The following is a 20,314-nucleotide window of genomic DNA, read 5'->3' as shown; positions in this document are numbered from 1 at the left end:
ACACAAATATGGGAAGGAGAAAGGATAACGACGGATCATACGACACCAGATATGAATCTCTCTCTCTAGAACACCTCCACTCCAGACCGGAACCACTTGGTATGAAACACAAGCTATAATCGGCGACGCCCATAGGCCAGCATGACTATTTAAAGACCGTGGGCGTGACTAACCTTCCAACCTGGTCTCCAGCAGGATTAACCCCCGAGAGCCTGAAGATCAGGCCGGCGCCACTGAGGCTATAGTGGCTGGAGGTGGAACTACCTCTGCCTGCCGGATGCTGTGGTGTGAACAGCGTCCGACATGACAGAGTGGGAGCGGAGCCATATATACAGGGGAGGGAGAGTGGGAGCGGAGCCATATATACAGGGGAGGGAGAATGGGAGCGGAGCCATATATACAAGGGAGGGAGAATGGGAGCGGAGCCATATATACAGGGGAGGGAGAGTGGGAGCGGAGCCATATATACAGGGGAGGGAGAGTGGGAGCAGAGCCATATATACAGGGGAGGGAGAGTGGGAGCAGAGCCATATATACAGGGGAGGGAGAGTGGGAGCGGAGCCATATATACAAGGGAGGGAGAGTGGGAGCAGAGCCATATATACAAGGGAGGGAGAGTGGGAGCGGAGCCATATATACAAGGGAGGGAGAGTGGGAGCGGAGCCATATATACAGGATGGGAGAGTGGGAGCAGAGTCATATATACAAGGGAGGGAGAGTGGGAGCAGAGCCATATATACAGGGGAGGGAGAGTGGGAGCGGAGCCATATATACAAGGGAGGGAGAGTGGGAGCGGAGCCATATATACAAGGGAGGGAGAATGGGAGCGGAGCCATATATACAAGGGAGGGAGAATGGGAGCGGAGCCATATATACAGGGGAGGGAGAGTGGGAGCGGAGCCATATATACAGGGGAGGGAGAGTGGGAGCGGAGCCATATATACAAGGGAGGGAGAGTGGGAGCGGAGCCATATATACAGGGGAGGGAGAGTGGGAGCGGAGCCATATATACAGGGGCGGGAGAATGGGAGCGGAGCCATATATACAGGGGAGGGAGAGTGGGAGCGGAGCCATATACACAGGGGAGGGAGAGTGGGAGCGGAGCCATATATACAGGGGAGGGAGAGTGGGAGCGGAGCCATATATACAGGGGAGGGAGAGTGGGAGCGGAGCCATATACACAGGGGAGGGAGAGTGGGAGCGGAGCCATATATACAGGGGAGGGAGAGTGGGAGCAGAGCCATATATACAAGGGAGGGAGAATGGGAGCGGAGCCATATATACAGGGGAGAGAGAGTGGGAGCGGAGCCATATATACAGGGGAGGGAGAGTGGGAGAAGAGCCATATATACAAGGGAGGGAGGGTGGGAGCGGAGCCATATATACAGGGGAGGGAGAGTGGGAGCGGAGCCATATATACAGGGGAGGGAGAGTGGGAGCGGAGCCATATACACAGGGGAGGGAGAGTGGGAGCGGAGCCATATATACAGGGGAGGGAGAGTGGGAGCGGAGCCATATATACAAGGGAGGGAGAATGGGAGCGGAGCCATATATACAGGGGAGGGAGAGTGGGAGCGGAGCCATATATACAGGGGAGGGAGAGTGGGAGCAGAGCCATATATACAGGGGAGGGAGAGTGGGAGCGGAGCCATGTACACAGGGGAGGGAGAGTGGGAGCGGAGCCATATATACAGGGGAGGGAGAGTGGGAGCGGAGCCATATATACAGGGGAGGGAGAGTGGGAGCAGAGCCATATATACAGGGGAGGGAGAGTGGGAGCGGAGCCATATACACAGGGGAGGGAGAGTGGGAGCGGAGCCATATATACAGGGGAGGGAGAGTGGGAGCGGAGCCATATATACAGGGGAGGGAGAGTGGGAGCGGAGCCATGTATACAGGGGAGGGAGAGTGGGAGCGGAGCCATATATACAAGGGAGGGAGAGTGGGAGCGGAGCCATATATACAGGGGAGGGAGAGTGGGAGCGGAGCCATATATACAAGGGAGGGAGAGTGGGAGCGGAGCCATATATACAGGGGAGGGAGAGTGGGAACGGAGCCATATATACAAGGGAGGGAGAGTGGGAGCAGAGCCATGTATACAGGATGGGACAGGGGAGCCATGCATACAACTGGGGGAGCCACACAGAGCTGGATGGGGGGGACCACACATACATTTTCTGATGATTAGAAAATAATCAGCATGTACAGTACTCCAGTACAATTGTTCTTAAGTGCTCAATGCTCCATTTCCTTGTAGGTTCCAATCATCATTAGCAGTGACGGTCATCAGTAGAAGTAGCCCAGTGCTCCCACTGAAACAGAGAAACAAGCCAGGTGCTCCCACTCATTCAAAACCTATGGTGAGTTGAGTCACATTAAAAATGTTATAATTAAATGATAAATATGCACTGCTAAACTACAACCGCGTCCATAGCCCCGCCCCCTTATGACCAAAGCCCCGCCCCTGTCACACCTCCATCCCCGCCCTGCCGGGCCATGGAAGAATGGTCTTGGTTCAAGCCGGTCCCTGGTGCAAAAAAGGTTGGGGACCGCTGCTCTAGACCTACCGTGTGTGCGGCGTCGCTGCTGCGAATGCCAAGAAGGGCTGCAACTGCAGCGTGACGTAGGACACTGCCGCTCGACAACACAGCCAGATAGCAAGCATGATGTCGGACGCTAGCGTAGCAGTGCGGTGAGCACAGTGGCTTAAGGCTTGCCACTGACTGGCGCTGACTGCTAAACTGATACCCTATCACCATGCGTAATATCAGAGGGAAGGGGTTTCAAATGAGTCAGTCAACAGAATCTTACATCCGTCACCATTCACACATAGCAAGTATAGTCTATACTAGCGCATGGTGGAACAGCCATGCGCGCCTTTTATAGCAGCCGGGACCTTCTGCACGCTTCCAGATCTCTGAGATGGACCAATGAGAACTGGAGCGGGACCTGAGCACATGACTCCCGATCTCCAATGGGAGATCGTCCCATGAGTATGCCCAGTAAGAGGACAGAAGGACTTAGCCTCAGGAGAGATTTGCTGCAAGGCAATCTCCTCTGCAATCTCCTCTGCAGCGGATAAATAGGAGGAGAGTGCAGAATGTGAGGATCTGGATCCCTGCTGAGTAAATGCAGAAATCCGACTCCTAACAGTTACTATGGTAGACAAGCTTGATCATAGACAGGTGGATCCATATCTGGCAATTGGTGGTGGGAGGCCAAATGTATTAGAGATCTAGGCTGTCCAGCAAAATGTATTCATCCTATATACAGTTGTGCTCAAAAGTTTACATACCCTGGCAGAATTTTTGCTTTCTTTGCCTTTTTTCAGAGAATATATATGATAACACTAAAATTTTTTCTCCACTCATGGTTAGTGGTTGGGTGAAGCCATTTATTGTGAAACTACTGTGTTTTCTCTTTTTAAATCATAATGACAACCCAAAACATCCAAATGACCCTGATCAAAAGTTCACATACTCTGGTGATTTTGGCCAAATGGGTTTGACTGGCTGCTAAAGGTAACATCCTCACCTGTGACCTGTTTGCTTGTAATCAGTGTGTGTGCATAAAGCTAAGTGAGTTTCTGGGATCCAGACAGACTCTTGCATCTTTCATCCAGCCACTGACGATTGTGTGTCATGGGGAAAGCAAAAGAATTGTCAACGAATCTATGGTAAAAGGTGGTTGAACTGTATAAAACAGGAAAAGGATATAAAAAGATATCAAAGGAATTGATAATGCCAGTCAGCAGCGCTCAAACTGTGATTAACAAATGGAAAATCAGGGGCTCTGTAAAAACAAAACCGCGGTCAGGTAGACCAACAAAACTTTTGACCACAACTAGAAAATTGTTTGGGATGCAAAGAAAAACCCACAAATAACATCAGCTGAAATACTGGACTCTCTGAAAACTAGCGGTGTGGCTGTTTCAAGATGCACAATAAGGAGGGACTTGAAGAAAAATGGGCTGCATGGTCGAGTCACCAGAAGAAAGCCATTACTGTGCAAATACCACAAAGTATCTCTCCTACTATACTCAAAACTTCTGGAACAAGGTAATTTGGAGCGATGAGACTAAAATTGAACTTTTTTCTATCACCAATGATGGCACCAACGAGAGAGGGGATCCGCCCTTCAAGGGCAGGGAACCTTTAAGACAAAAAGGGCGGCTCCTCTCTCTGCATCAGTGACTTCTTGTCCTTGATGGGTGGAGCTTTAATCTGCATGGCGGCATCACAGAAGAAGAAAGAAGGTCCCAGACCTGGGCCAGGTGGTGGTGGCAGGATACCGTTCCTTCTTCAGCCGGCGCCAGAGGTCCTGGAAGCGCCATGGGGGGGCCCGATGGGATCTTGGTCATCGAGCAGGCGGGAACCTGCGGCACCATCACCGTATGGTAGCCGGCAGCCCTGCGTCCCGGCATGGTGTCAGAGTGCGGCCGGTAATAGGAAGTCGCGCTCTGATGACGCGGCTGGGACCTTTCACACGGGAGAGAACTTTCAGGGACGGTAACAGAAGCTGCAGGTGAAGCCAGTCGGTGGATCTCCTGCATAGTTCTTAAGGGAAGATCGCCGGCCAAGCAGGGCCACTGCAGCGATGGAAGCACAACAACCCTCTCCACAATGCCAGCAGCAGCAAAGCCTGCAGCCACAGCAGCAGCAGCATTGGAAGTCAAAGCAGCCGCAGCGACCCAGACGCCAGCCTCATCAGGATGGGTGTTCTGGACGTTCCAGTGGGGCACGCAGGTCCAAGGATTCCAGGACAAGTCGGCAAAGCTCTTCCAGGATGGAAGATTACGCGGTCCCTAAGGGAGACCTTTCGGGCAACATGCTTGTCACGGGGTCCACACAATCAACAGAGCGAGGGAAGGGTGAACAATCCCAAGACCTTTACTACAGGCAAAATTAGAAGGTTCATAAACAATCCACCACACTGAGGATACAATAGTCCAGTAACAGGATAAAATGTCCAGGGAGACGAGATTACAAAACTCTAGCACCAGAGGATAAAATGGGTCCTTCTCTCTGAAGTGCAGTCTTTACACGATCCTCTCCACACAGGAACTGACTTGACCAGCTCCTGTTCTCCCTATCCCCTTCCTTGTGTCCAGAGGTAGTCAAACAGGTTGGGGCGGTTTCCAGGCCTCCCAGAGGAGAACAAAGGAGCCTTAGGGATTAAAGAACTACAGGGGGTCATCAAGAGACAGATACAGTCAGGCTGTAGACATACAAGAAAAACACTATGAAAATAAGTGAAATATAAATATACACAAAATGATATCCACATAGCCTACCACACCATCACAACCTCCCCCCCCATAATAAGTGAGCACGCTATGAGGTCTACACAGACCTCTGGCCTGCTCACTTTAGTCCACATTGCTCAACCATTTATAGTTCCTTGTACAGTGGCAGGGGTAGGTCGGCCTGGGGAGCCTATGGTTATTCTTGTCGAGACAGACCATCGGCATTCTGGTGTTGGCTTCCCCGCTTGTATTGGATGGAGAAGCTGTAGAGTTGTAAGGACAAGCTCCACCGCAGCAATCTTCCATTGTCTCCAGATACGCAGTTCAGCCATGTGAGGGGGTTGTGGTCTGTAACAATTGTAAAGTCTCTGCCATACAAGTATGGCTGCAATTTTATTAGCGCCCATATGATGGCAAGGCACTCCTTTTCAATAGTGGCATAGGCAACTTCCTGATCCAGTAGTTTCCGACTGGCAAAAGCAACAGGATGTTCTCTGGCGGCGTTCACTTGGCTAAGTACTGCCCCAATCCCAAAGGTGGATGCATCTGTCTGCACGAGGAACCTGCACGTATAATCCAGGGCAGCCAAGACAGGAGCAGTGACGAGGGCGGTCTTTAACGCTGAAAAGGCATCCTCGCATGCAGTCGTCCACGTCACATTCCTAGGCATGTTCTTGCGGGTCGGGTCAGGTCGGTTAGGGGCTTGGCCAAGGTGCTGAAGTTAGAAACAAATTTGCGATAGTAACCAGCAGTTCCTAAAAATGCAAGTACCTGCTTTTTAGTCTGGGGTCTACACCAGCTGCTAATGGCTTCCACCTTGGCAGGCTCAGGCCTTAGGGTCCCACCCCCTACTCTATGCCCAAGGTACTGCACCTCAACCATCCCTATTTGGCACTTATCAGGGCGAATGGTTAGTCCTGCAGTAAGGATACAGTCTAGCACTATGCCCAAGTGTTTAGGATGTTCCTCCCAGGTTGTGCTAAAAATGGCAATGTCGTCTAAGTAAGCAAAGGCAAAGTCCTGACATTGTTGTAACAGTCGATCTACCAGTCCCTGGAAAGTAGCGGGGGCAGTTTTCATCCCAAAGGGCATTCCCAGGAACTCAAAAAGCCCAAATGGAGTAATGAAGGCCGAGCGCTCCCGAGCGTCCTCCGTTAGGGGTATCTGCCAGTACCCCCTGCTCAAGTCTAACGTGGTCACAAATTGGGCACTGGCCAGACGATCCAATAGATCATCAATCCTTGGCATGGGATAAGCATCACTCTTGGTGGCATCATTTAATCGTCTGTAATCAACGCAGAATCGTGTTGTACCATCCTTCTTGGGGACCAGGACGACAGGAGAGGCCCAAGAACTGTGAGATGGCTGAATAACTCCCAGTCGTTTCATCTCCAGTTCGTTCTTTATCATGCCTTGAACAGCCTCTGGAACCCGGTAGGCAGCCTGCTGGATGGAGCGTTGTCCGGGGGTTTCCACATAGTCGCTGGTGAGAGTAGTCTTCCCCGGCTTTGAGGAGAAAGCAGCAGCCCTCGGCCTTAGTACGGCGACAATATCGTCCTTTTGTATATCCGATAAATCGGAGCCCAGGGGCACTTGTTTCAGTGATCCTCCCGCTTGGGCAACCTGGAGGAGATCGGGGAGATAATCGTCATCGACGGTATCACTAGGTGGGTGGCAGACAGCTAGAACAGGCAGAGATCGGTCGTGGTAGTCTTTCAGCATGTTAATGTGGACGGTTTTCTGTCGTCGACCACTTGAGTCCAGGGCAATAACGTAGTTAGTGTCATTAATTTTCTTGACAACCTGATAAGGGCCTTCCCAAACTGCTTGAAGCTTGTTGGCAGGGGAAGCAGTAATCATGAGCACTTGCTGTCCTACCATAAATTCCCGGGTCCTGGCATTGTGGTCATGCCAGGTTTTTTGTCTGGACTGGGCCATTCGCTGATGTTCTTTAGCGAAGGTAGCTAGCTGGGCGAGAGGGTCTCTGAGCTCTAGAACATAGGGAACGATGGGCATTCCGGTATCTGAGATGTCTCCCTCCAAATGTTCTTTTAGAAGAGCGAGAGGCCCACGGACCTTCCTGCTAAACAGTAGTTCGAAGGGAGAGAACCCTGTGGACTCTTGGGGAACCTCCCGATAGGCGAAGAGGAGATGTGGCAGGTATTTTACCCAGTCTTTTTCAACATCAACAAAAGGCCTCAGCATATTTTTTAGGGTTCCATTAAAGCGTTCACATAGTCCGTTTGTCTGCGGGTGGTATGGGGTGGTGCGAATGGCTCGAACACCACAGGTATGCCATAGGGACTGGACCAGATCTGACATGAACCGAGTGCCTTGATCCGATAATATTTCACTAGGAAACCCTACCCAGGTAAAGATAGTAACAAGGGCCTCGGCTACCTTTACTGCTGTAATACTGGACAGGGCCACAGCTTCAGGATACCTAGTGGCATAATCCACCACGGTCAGGATATATTTTTTTCCCGACCGGCTGGGGTGGGCCAGAGGACCTATGATGTCGACAGCTACACGTTGAAATGGTTCCTCAATTATGGGCAGGGATTGCAGGGGTACCTTATGTCAAGCTCCTGGATGCCGCATTCGCTGGCACACATCGCATCTAAATCCTGACACTTTGTAGCCATCAATTAAGACATCCTGCAGGTGGCGTTGCCGTTGCTCTGAGTAGCTAAAGGACAGAGGTCAGAGTCCGTACTCTCCAGGAGGAGTATCTATGGTGCCGTGGTCGGTGGTCCACTCTGGTGGGGGTGGTGATAGCTCTTCCTCAGGCGGGGTGGAGTACACAAGATGCACTGGACGAGGTGGGGCTCCCTCCGAATCCTGGAAGGACAGCCAGACTGCAAATGTCCAGGTTGCCCACACCCACAACACCTCCTCTCTGTGATACCCCCAGGTCGTGGTCGGAACTGTTGGGGCCTAGGATTGTGAGGCGTGATTGTCATCGGCTTGCGACTAGGTGGAAGGGCAGATATAATTGGAGGGGGACGGGGCGCGGGAGCAGGCCGTGGTTTTTTGTCCAGAAACCTCCTCCATTGCGGCCGGATAACATAGTAACATAGTTAGTAAGGCCGAAAAAAGACATTAGTCCATCCTGTTCAGCCTATAAAATTCTGTCAGAATAAATCCCCAGATCTACGTCCTTCTAAAGAACCTAATAACTGTAAGATGCAATATTGTTACGCTCCAGGAAGACATCCAGGCCTCTCTTGAACCCTTCGACTGAGTTCGCCATCACAACCTCCTCAGGCTGGGAATTCCAGATTCTCACTGCCCTAACAGTAAAGAATCCTCTTCTATGTTGGTGGAAAAATCTTTTCTCCTCCAGACGCAGAGAATGCCCCCTTGTGACTGTCACCTTCCTTGGTATAAACAGATCATCGGAGAGATATTTGTATTGTCCCCTTATATAGTAAGGGCTTCATCGGCCAGGGCTGCAGCTCTATCCGCAGTACACGGCGTGCGCTCCCGGACCCATTCCCGTACCTCTGCGGGGCACTTGGCAAGAAATTGTTCTATAAGGAACGCCTGTATAACATCTTCCACAATAAAGGCGTTTTCTGCTTCCAGCCATCTCCGACATGCCTGGGACATCTTATGTGCATACTTCCTAAACGATCCCCCCGTGGTGCATGGGAGGTCTCGGAACTTGGCCCTATATGAGTCTGGGGTGATAGCATGGTAATCCAGGATAGTCCGCTTTACAATGTTATAATCCCGATTCCGATGTGCGTCAATGGTTCGGTAAGCCTCCTATCATGATCCATGCTGGATCAGGACTGATAAAAGCACAGGTAACCTTTTTTTTTTCCCCTAAGCTGTGCTTATGGTTGGTTTTTGCCCCCGGTGGCCATTAGGATTATTGCACTGTGGTGTCTTGTTCTAAGTTTTCCCCCGGTGGTAGTGAACGTCATTGCACTCTAGTTTCTTTAGTTAAGTGCACATGATTATAATGCAGGTGTGATTGCTGGCTCTGCTATAAAAGAGTCACAGGTGTTGCAATCAGTGTTGGTGATAGTGTTCATTTCAACCATCCTTGGTGGAGGAAGGAGCTGGAGAGCAGCTCTGACAGAGCTTGGTGGCAGCAATTCAGGAGGAGAGCTGCATGCTGATGGTGGACTCTGTTGCCAGGAGCAAGTGCAACAGAGTAAAGCTAAGTGGTGTTTCCCTGTTTGTGTTTTTCCTTAGTGTGTATTAGTACAGCGGTGGGGCCAGTGCCTGCGCCACCCAGCTCCCTAGCAAGGGATAGGTGTAGGGTGTGCTAGGGCGACAGGGAATGTTAGGAGCATTAGGGACACTGACTCAGGGGAGTGCAGGAGGTCTCCACGTCCCCTTTCCCTATCGCAGGGCCCACCATTGTAACTGTTTCCCTTCCCTTTGTCTTGTTGTTTTAGTTACCGGCTTGCGAGCCATGTCACACAGGACGGGTCCACGTGACATTATCACCAACCACAAATTTTTTTCTGCTGAGCCATGGACCCAGTTCAGACCTTTGCCCAAATGCTGCAGACCCTTACAGATGAGATTAGGGGGCTGCGCGGTGAGTTGGTGCAGCAACTGCAGCAGTTGGTGGGCTTTGGGGGCTTGATTCAGAGACAGGCTCAGCCAGAACCCAAGCTATCCCTCCCTGACAGATTTTCTGGAGGGAGAGATCAATTATTGGTGTTTCAACAAGCCTGTAAATTGTATTTCAGGCTGCGCCTTCGTTCATCAGGGAGTGCAACGGGTGGGAATCATTATGTCCCTTCTTAAAGGGGATCCCCAATCCTGGGCCTTCTCCCTACCGGACGATTCTCCATCTTTAGAGTCTGTGGACGAGTTCTTTGCAGCTTTGGCGCTTGTGTATGGGGATCCTGATGGCGTCGCCCTGGCGTAATCTCAAATCCGTAGGTATAAACAGGGAGCCCGGGTCGCTGAGGAGTACTGCTCAGAGTTTAGGTGATGGGCCACTAATACTCAGTGGAATGACCCTGCACTTAGAGTCAATTTGTGCAGGGTTTGTCTCCAAAGTTGCAGGATTCTCTGGTGCAGTACGCCGCTCCCAGGTCGCTGGAGGCCGCCATGTCCCTTGCCATCTGGGTGGATAGACGCCTTAGGGAAAGACATATACAACAAGTGCCCCCTGATGTCCTCGCTAGGGAGGAGGACCCACCAGTGCGGACGGAGGAACCCAGACAGCCCGATGTTGTTGATACAAAAAAGGGGGTGTCTGTGGCTTGTTTTGGTGGGGGGTATGCTTTCCCTGTGGGAAGCATGGCCATTTTATGAGAGCCTGCCCAGTTCATGCCAAGTCTCCTGACAAACCCATGCAAGTAGGAGGAGCTAGTTTGTTTTCGGAGCTGCCTACGGTTCGGGGAGTGGGGTCGGCATGTTTGTATTGTGGGCAGACTGGTCATGTCCTGAAGGCTTGCCCATTGCACGCCAAATTATCTGTGCCATCTGAGAAGCCGCATTCCCCTGGTCGCTTGGAGGGAGGCGACCAGGGAGTATACATTTCCTCTATTTTGCCCTCCAAAAGTACCGTGTCAGCAGAGGTCTTGGCTGGCGGGGTACCGGAGGTGATACGGTGATTGTGGACAGCGGAGCAGGAGTCAGTCTGGTGGATGCTCGCTTTGTCCAGACTCATGGTCTGAGGTGTAGGACGCTAGCCCAGCCTATAAGCGTCCGGGCCATAAACTCTGTTCCACTGAGCCAGGGGAGCTTGACCAAGGTCATAGAGAATATCCATCTGCGTATAGGACATCATGAGGAGTCCTTGTCATGCTACGTCTTGGAGGGAATGCCATTACCTATTGTTTTAGGCCTCCCTTGGCTGAAGAAACACAACCCGGTAATAGACTGGCGGACGAGGGAAGTGGTCAGCTGGGGGCACTCGTGTGAGGGCTGCTGCCTAGGAACTACTGTCTCTGCCGTGTCTCTTCAACAGACCCCTTCCTCTCCGGTGAGGGCAGCAGATGTGCTGCAGGAGAGTAGGGGCAAGTCTCAACCCTCGCCATTGGCCAACCCTGGGAGGCGCAGACCTCGTGGTGGAAGGGGTTGGAGGGTGGTGTACCCCTTGGTGAGGTGCGGGGGTGTGAGTGTGGTGACACAGGGGGACGCCTCTGTTGTCAATCCCAGAAAGAGTTCTCCAAGTGGTGACAAACGAACGAGTGGCAATAAACGTTCAGGTCCGAACCTGTGTGTGAACGAGCAAGTATGGGTGGCCACCAAAAAAACATCCTGCGGAAGTGTGTTGTGGAGGGTTGCCAGCTCATACCAAACATACACGTACACAACCCGTTCCCCAGGTCGGAGCTTCGGAGATGTGTGTTGCCTCCAGAACATACGTTGCCAATACCAGCGGGCTCGTTTCTCATCAACCTGACATGCAGGTAGTTGTTGGGGTGAACTCTGGGTCTGGGCGTCCCCGCTGTGGGTGGTTCCCTGATGGGGAGCGGTCTTGAGAGTCCAGAGGCCCCTCATTAAGGGGAGGATACTGTCATGATCCATGCTGGATCAGGACTGATAAAAGCACAGGTAACCTTTTTCTCTTTCTCCCATGACGGCACCATGGAGAGAGAGGGATCCGCCCTCAGGGACAGGAAGCCTACAGATGAACCTCTCTCCCACATCAGTTGGTTTCCTGTCCCTGACGGGGAACCTACAGCACGTACCTGACAAGTTGTCGCAGGATTCCGGGGACCGATCCAGACCGGTGATAGGCAGCGGGGCTCCCTGCCTCGGCTGGGTCGAGGCCTCGAACAGGCTCCCCCCCCCCGAAGCACCACCACGGGGGTCGGCGGGCCTTGAGGGTGAGTGGGGAGAGGCAGTGAAGAAACCTGGAAGTCTGTCGATCCCAAAAAAGGAAAAAAAAAAAAAAGAGGGGCTATTTCCTGCAGTATAGTGACGGCGGTCACTACAGGAGAGCCCTGCCGAACCGCAAGGCAGCATGTGCAGGAGTCGGCGGTCACCGGGGTCAGAGTCTGCCGTACCGTGGAGCAGGGGAGGCAGCGGTGGCCTCCGGGAGCCGTGAAGCAGGCAGGCCGGCAGTGCAGGCAAGGGCGGCGGCGGCCACCAGCCACGAGTACAGCGCCGGGAGGGCGCAGGAAACCGGCACCGAGCGCGCAATACGCCAGTAGGACGGGCGCGCGCGCCATTACAGCTCCCTTAAAGAAGGGAGGCGCAGTGCACCGCTGGGTAGTATCGCGGGGCGCACGCGCGGGACTTCCGGCGTGGCGCAGGGATCCCTGGGAAGGGGGCGGCGGCGCGAAAATTAGGCTTTAAAAAGCACGCTGGAAGAGAAGGAAGCGGTCACCATGAGTGGGAAAGCGCAGAGGGAGAAAGAGACACGGCGGCGGTCCCCGAAGCAGGGACCACAGCAAACGCAGGAATCACACCAGCACCTACAGCGCCTATGCGATTCTTCCCAGCAGCGCAGCAGCAGTGGTCATGCAGGAGCGTGGCACAGCCAAAGCTCCACCATGGTGGCACAGCCAGAAGTGGACTCAGCAGTGGAGATAATCCCTACGCCCGAGACGGTATCGTTCGTTCCACAGGAGGGTGAGCGATCTCAGTGAATGCCCGCTCGCTAATTTGCGACTATTAATTTTTCTTTTTCAGGGGCGTAAATGCACTACCAAATCTAAACACATGGAATGTGTTCTATGCACGGAGGAGCTACTCCCTGCGTGGGAGAAAAAGCTCTGTGCGGCTTGCATAGAACAAACAATACAGGAGGAATCCCCGAGGTTTGCTTTAGACCTCAAAACGTTAATAAAAACCCAGGTCGAAGACGCCCTTAAGGGTGCTAGAACCTCAAAGAAGAAACGCTGGTCCAGGCATAGGTCCCCAGAGTCGAGCGTCAGTGAGTCGGGAAGTGAACTATCCGACTCAAGTGATTCATCATCCTCCCAGTCCTCTTCATCATCCTCAGAAGGGGGACGCAGCTGCTTTTCCATTGAGGAGACGGATGCCCTAGTAAAAGCTGTGAGGACAACTATGGGACTGGTAGACGAACGCCCTAAGAAAACGGCCCAAGATATAATGTTCGGAGGGCTAGAGCAAAAAAAACAGAAGGCTTTCCTGATTAATGAGAAAATCCACTCCCTCAACAAGCGAGAGTGGAAAAAGCCGGACAAAAAAGTCCTCCTAACACCAAAGAGAAAGTACCCCTTTGACGACCCGGCCTGCTCCTTATGGAGCAAAGCACCTAAATTAGGTGTAGCGGTCGCTAAAGCTTCTAAAAAATTTGCCCTGCCCTTCGAAGACATGGGCACCCTGAAGGACCCAATGGATAAGAAAGCTGAAACTTTCTTAAAAAACGCGTGGGAAGCAGCAGGAGGGGGGCTAAAGCCAGCCATAGCAGCCACATGTACAGCACGTGCCCTGATGGTCTGGCTGGACCATTTAGATTTTCAGATAAATGAGTAAGTCCCGAGAGAAGCGATACAGAGATCAGTTTCGGTAATGAAGGGAGCAGCAGCGTTTCTGGTGGGGTAGACTCAACCAGACTGGCAGCCAGGACAGCGGCCTTCTCAAATGCCGCAAGACGCGCCTTATGGCTGAAATGCTGGCCGGGTGATTTGCAGACGAAAGCCAAGTTGTGCACAATCCCGTGCGAGGGGGAATTCTTATTTGGCCCAACACTGGACGACATCTTAGACAATGCTGGGGACAAGAAGAAATCCTTTCCCGGGTTCCCCAGCCAGTCATACAAACGGCCTTTTCGTAACAGAAGGTTTATGCGACGGAAGCCCCCAATAGGGAACAAAGAAGGATGGGAGGATAGAAGGAACAAGAATAAAGGCTTTATGTTTAACAAACCCCTGACAACAAGAAGCCACAATGAAGGTACTCCCCGCGTTGGAGGAAGATTATCCTACTCTCTCCAGGCCTGGGAAAAAATATCCGCAAGTTCATGGATACTAGATATAATAAAAGAAGGTCTGAGGCTAAAATTCATCACCCTCCCAAGCAATCCTTTTGTGATAACGCCCCAAAGGAGATCACACGAGCAGCTGGCTCTACAACAAGAAATAACGAATCTACGAGAGAAAAACGTGATACAAGAAGTCCCCTACCAAGACAGGGGCAAAGGCTTCTACTCCCCTCTCTTCCTTCGCAAGAAGCCAGACGGATCGTACAGGGCGATCATAAATCTAAAGAGGCTGAACAAATTCCTAGAAATTCACCACTTCAAAATGGAGACAATAAAATCTTGTATAAAAATGCTTCCCCCAGCTTGCTTCATGGCCGTATTAGACTTAAGAGACGCATATTACCATGTGTCTATTCACAGAGACCACAGGAAATACCTCAGGGTGGCGGTGACAATCCAGGGGGAGATAAAACATTATCAGTTCAGAGCCCTCCCCTTCGGGATAGCCATTGCTCCAAGGGTATTTACAAAGGTAATGTCGGAGGTAATGGCCCACATAAGAGAGCAAAACATTCTGATAGTCCCATACCTGGACGATCTCTTAATAATAGGGGTCACCTTTCACCACTGCAAACAACAATTGGACATGGTCATGAGGTCTCTACTAAGTCTAGGGTGGATGCTGAACTTGCCCAAGTCCAGGCTCGTACCAAGTCAGGTGCAAGAGTACTTGGGGATAACACTGGACTCAATCGAACAGAGATGTTATCTTCCGCAGGCAAAGGTTCAAAAAAATGACACACATGGCGTCACAAATGATAGCCTCCCCGAACACTACCCTGAGAAAGGCAATGTCACTAGTGGGATCGATGACAGCCTGCATGCCAGCAGTTCAGTGGGCACAGAGCCACACTCGAAACTTACAGTGGCAAATATTAGACGCAGACGTTTCCCTACACGGGAATTTAGACATGCAATTAAACATCTCACCAGAGACAATACATTCCTTAACGTGGACAGTTCCGGCCAACCTAGCCAAGGGGATTCCTTGGGCATTACCTGCGACAAAGATCCTAACTACGGATGCAAGCCCCTGGGGGTGGGGTGCACATCTAGACAACCAGGTGGCACAAGGGCCCTGGGACCAGGGAAGAGAGTCTGCTTCCTCAAATATGAAGGAGCTGCTGGCAGTAAAACTAGCTCTCATTCATTTTCTAGATTCTCTTTGTTCCCATCACACAAGGGTTTTTTCAGACAACCAGGTAGTGGTAGCATATCTAAACCACCAGGGGGGCACCAGATCTCGTCCACTGATGGAGGTAACAAAGTCCATCTTCCACCTGGCAGAACACAATTTAGAATCCCTGACAGCCTTTCACATAAAGGGTTCCGAAAATCGAATGGCGTATTTTTTAAGCAGGACACGTCTAAAACAGGGGGAGTGGGAACTAAACCAGTTAGTCTTCAACCAGATTGTGAAACTCTGGGGCCGGCCAGAAATAGACTTATTTGCGAACAGCCAGAATCGGAAGTTGGAAACCTTCTGCTCAATCGATCCCCGGGGGGGCGCAGTAGATCTAGACGCTTTCACGATACCCTGGCCTACGCCTTCCCCCCAATATCTCTCATCCCCCTAGTACTGAGGAAAATACGGGGAGACAAGGCGATGGTAGTGGTAATAGCGCCCTTCTGGCCACGGAGAATATGGTTCTCCTGGCTGAGAAGGATGTCCGTAACGGATCCCTGGATCCTACCAGAAACTCCAGACCTGCTATCCCAGGGACCGGTGTATCACCCCCACATAAAAAACCTACACATGACAGCTTGGCTTTTGAGAGGGAGCTCCTAAGTAACAAGGGCTTCTCGTCAAACTTGGTAACCACGTTACTACAAAGCAGAAAGCCAGTAACCACTAAAGCATATGGCAAAGTGTGGAAGAAATTCATGTCAGTGTCAGGCTCCGACCCAACGGGCGAAATCCCTGTTGATAAGATACTGGAATTCCTACAGAGGGGGTTGGAACAAGGGTTAGCTACCAGCAACTTAAAAGTACAGGTGGCGGCCTTGGGAGATTTGTATAACTATGACCTAGCCAAAAATAGATGGGTTATGAGATTCATTAGAGCCTCAAGTAGATCCAGGCCAATCCCCCAGAGCACCCCCCCCCATGGGATCTAAGCCTAGTGCTAAATGCACTAACCAGACCTCCCTTCGAACCCCTAGTGGAGGTCACCTTAACAATATTGTCCCTTAAGACCTCCCTCGTAGCATTAACTTCTACCCGCCGCATTAGTGATATACAAGCCTTGTCTGCCCACTCACCCTTCACGCAAGTTCTGGATGATAGGGTAATTCCTAGAACCGACCCAGCATATCTCCCCAAGGTGTCTTCTCAGTTTCATAGGACCCAGGAAATCTCCCTACCCTCCTTCTGTACCAATCCCAAAAACAAAACAGAAGAGGTATTACACACTTTAGATGTAAAAAGATGCCTGGTCCAATATTTGACAACCACGAGATAGTTTAGGAAGGATAGGGCTCTGTTTGTCTGTTTTCAGGGTCCTCGAAAGGGTCAAAAAGCATCGAAGGCCACACTGGCGAGGTGGATAAGAGAGGCCATCACCCTATCCTACTCCTCCTGCGGGGCGGCCATCCCGGAGGACGTAAGGGCCCATTCAACCAGGGCAGTGGCATCATCCTGGGCGGAGAAAGCCGGCGCTTCAATAGACCAGATACTGTATGTAGAGCTGCCACTTGGTCTTCCCCCTCTACATTTTTCAGACATTACCGTCTAGACTTGACCTCCTCTTCAGATCTCACCTTTGGGAAAAGGGTTCTGGAGGCGGTGGTCCCTCCCTAGATGTACAATCTTTGTAATTCTCTCCGTGGTGCCGTCATGGGGGAAAGAGAAAATCGTAGTTACTTACCGATAACGGTATTTCTCTGATCCCATGACGGCACCCGTACATCCTCTCCCTTTCACACACACAGGTGTGCACATTAGAGTGAGTTAATTAGCTTTAGTACTTAGCAACACGGTGCCTCTATTAAGCTTAAGTTGAGTAATTTGATTAATTTTGTATTTTTTTTATAACCATTTGAGTTGCAGCTGAAAGTTCTGTGTAATGCTCTATAAACCAACTGATGTGGGAGAGAGGTACCGCCTTTTTCATCTGTAGGTTTCCTGTCCCTGAGGGCGGATCCCTCTCTCTCCGTGGTGCCATCATGGGATCAGAGAAATACCGTTATCGGTAAGTAACTACGATTTTTTTTCCCTAAGCTGTGCTTATGGTTGGTTTTTGCCCCCGGTGGCCATTAGGATTATTGCACTGTGGTGTTGTTTGTTCTAAGTTTCCCCCCGGTGGTGGTGAGCGTCATTGCACTCTAGTTTCTTTTTTTAAGTGCACATGATTATAATGCAGGTGTGATTGCTGGCCCTGCTATAAAAGAGTCACAGGTGTTGCAATCAGTGTTGGTGATAGTGTTCATTTCAACCATCCTTGGTGGAGGAAGGAGCTGGAGAGCAGCTCTGACAGAGCTTGATGGCAGCGATTCAGGAGGAGAGCTGCATGCTGATGGTGGACTCTGTTGCCAGGAGCAAGTGCAACAGAGTAAAGCTAAGTGGTGTTTCCCTGTTTGTGTTTTTCCTTAGTGTGTATTAGTACAGCGGTGGGGCCAGTGCCTACGCTACCCAGCTCCCTAGCAAGGGATAGGTGTAGGGTGTGCTAGGGCGACAGGTTCCTGATCTGCGCCCGGTGCGGAACCGGCATAGGGAACGTTAGGAGCGTTAGGGACACTGACTCAGGGGAGTGCAGGAGGTCTCCACGTCCCCTTTCCCTATCGCAGGGCCCACCGTTGTAACTGTTTCCCTTCCCTTTGTCTTGTTTTAGTTACCGGCCTGCGAGCCGTGTCATACAGGACAGTATCACGTGCCGCGTCCTGTTGTTCTAGTTACCAGCCTGCGAGCCGTGTCACACAGGACGGGTCCACGTGACATTTCTGCCATGCTTCTGTTCAGGAGCTCCACTAACAAACACATCCAGCTAGAGTGGGGCACCTCCATCACAGCACACTGCTGCTCAAAGTCTTTGAAGAACCCCTCCACATATCCAGAAGCCTCATCAAATGGCTTAAACTCTGTCCGGGTGATCCGTACAGGCTCCCGGATCATTGGGGTTACACTCCATATTGCGTTACTCCCTCTTTCAAGCTCCATTGCTTCCTGTCTCCGCTGTGCCCAGCGAGCAGCCTCCTCCTTGTACTCCTGAGAGACGCCGGGGCCCAGAACCGCCATCTCTTCTTCGTACCACACCAACCACTGGAAGGGGATCCCTGTCTCCAGTGCTCGTCCTTCAGACATCTGGGAGGAGGTGGCCGGGCTAGCGCCCACCAGTAGATCGATTAAGGCCTATTTAGTAAGTCCCTGGTAGTTCAGGCCCAGGTCTATGGCTCTCTCCTGTAAACTGAATACAGTACAATGTCTGTACTCACTCTGTGGGTGGTTCTCCATTGGGTTACGCTCTGTTGATCCCACCGCTGCCACCAGTTGTCACGGGGTCCTTCTCCGATACCACACAATCAACAGAGCGAGGGAAGGGTGAACAATCCCAAGACCTTTATTACAGGCAAAATTAGAAGGTCCATAAACAATCCACTACACTGAGGATACAATAGTCCAGAACAAGAATATAGTCCAGTAACAGGATAAAATGTCCAGGGAGACGAGAGTCCAAAACTCTAGCACCAGAGGATAAAATGGGTCCTTCTCTCTGAAGTGCAGTCTTTACACAATCCTCTCCACACAGGAACAGACTTGACCCGCTCCTGTTCTCCCCACCCCCTTCCTTGTGTCCAGGGGTAGTCAAACAGGTTGGGGCGGTTTCCAGGCCTCCCAGAGGAGAACAAAGGAGCCTTGGGGATTAAAGAACTACAGGGGGTCATCAAGAGATAGATACAGTCAGGCTATAGACAGACAAGAAAAACACTATGAAAATAAGTGAAATAAAAATATACACAAAATGATATCCACATAGCCTATCACACCATCACAATGCTGCCTCCTGTTCTGGTACCTTTTAATTTCTCTGAGCAGTGAGTGAGCTAAGAGAATGTAATTTTAATTATGCAAATCTCTCTCTGTCTGTGTCTCTCTCTCTCTGTCTCCTTCTGTCTTTTGGGTAGGAGCCTCCTAGAAAGAGTACGGGGAAGTCAAAACATAGTGTCTGTGCTCTGAAGGTAGGATCTGAACAGCGCATGGGCCAAAAAATTATGCCAGCCGTGTATTAATGACACGATGGCCAGTGAGACCCCTGACTTTTCCTTCACCCTGAGAACTCTTATCAGAGCCAAGGTGGAGAGCTCATTAAACTCCCAGTCCCTCTAAGGGGAACCATCAAGAAGAGATATGGCCTTCACCGTTAATATCATCTGACGAGGGAGTCTCACGGGATACTTTGGAGTCCTCATCGGATAGCGACTCGGGCTCAGGTTATTGCTTCTCCCTGGAGGAGGTGGACAATTTAGTTAAGGCAGTGAGGTCCACAATGGGGCTGGTGGACCAGAGGCCTAAAAGATATATCCAAGATGTCATGTTTGGCACTTTGGACAAGAAAAAGCATAGGGTATTTCCTATGAATAAGAAATTGCAGACTCTCATCAGTAAAGAGTGGGAAAAGCTGAATAGGAAAGGCCCTCTACCATCCTCCTTCAAAAGAAAATACGCCTTTAAAGATGAGGCCTCCGCGTCCTGGAGTAAAGCTCCCAAGTTAGATGTTACCGTATCTAAGGCCTCAAAATGCTTGTCCCTCCCCTTTGAGGACTCGGGACTATTGAGGGACCCTCTTGATAGGAAGGTTGATACCTTTCTTAAGGCAACATGGGAGTCTTCAGCAGGGGCATTGGGAGCAGCCATTACGGCGACTTGCACAGCAAGGTCCCCCATGGTCTGATTAAGCACGTTTGAGGATCATCCAGTGACGCCATTAAAACCACGCTCCCGATGATCAGGGGAGCGGCAACCTTCTTGGCAGATGCGTTAGCCGACTCAGTCAGGCTGGCTGCAAGATCAGCCATACTATCTAACGCTGGCCAGAGGGTTGCCTGCTTGAAAAGCTGCCATGGGGTTGTTCAGGCAAAAGGGAGGCTATGTTCTCTCCCCTGCGAAGGACAATATGTATTCGGGCCAGCTCTAGATG

General features: G+C 51.2%; 1 protein-coding gene across 1 annotated transcript in view; it reads left to right on the top strand.

The window, feature by feature from the left end:
- LOC141051429 (uncharacterized) overlaps positions 1–20,314 on the top strand; it is a 233,229-nt gene that overhangs the window by 75,489 nt on the left and 137,426 nt on the right.

This window comes from Dendrobates tinctorius, unplaced genomic scaffold (genome assembly GCF_039654945.1).
Source record: "Dendrobates tinctorius isolate UK_male_01 unplaced genomic scaffold, ASM3965494v1 ptg000157l, whole genome shotgun sequence".
In the NCBI taxonomy this organism is placed as follows: Eukaryota; Metazoa; Chordata; class Amphibia; order Anura; family Dendrobatidae; genus Dendrobates; species Dendrobates tinctorius.
Note: the sequence above shows the minus strand (reverse complement) of the source record. Positions and strands in the feature narration are given on the sequence as shown.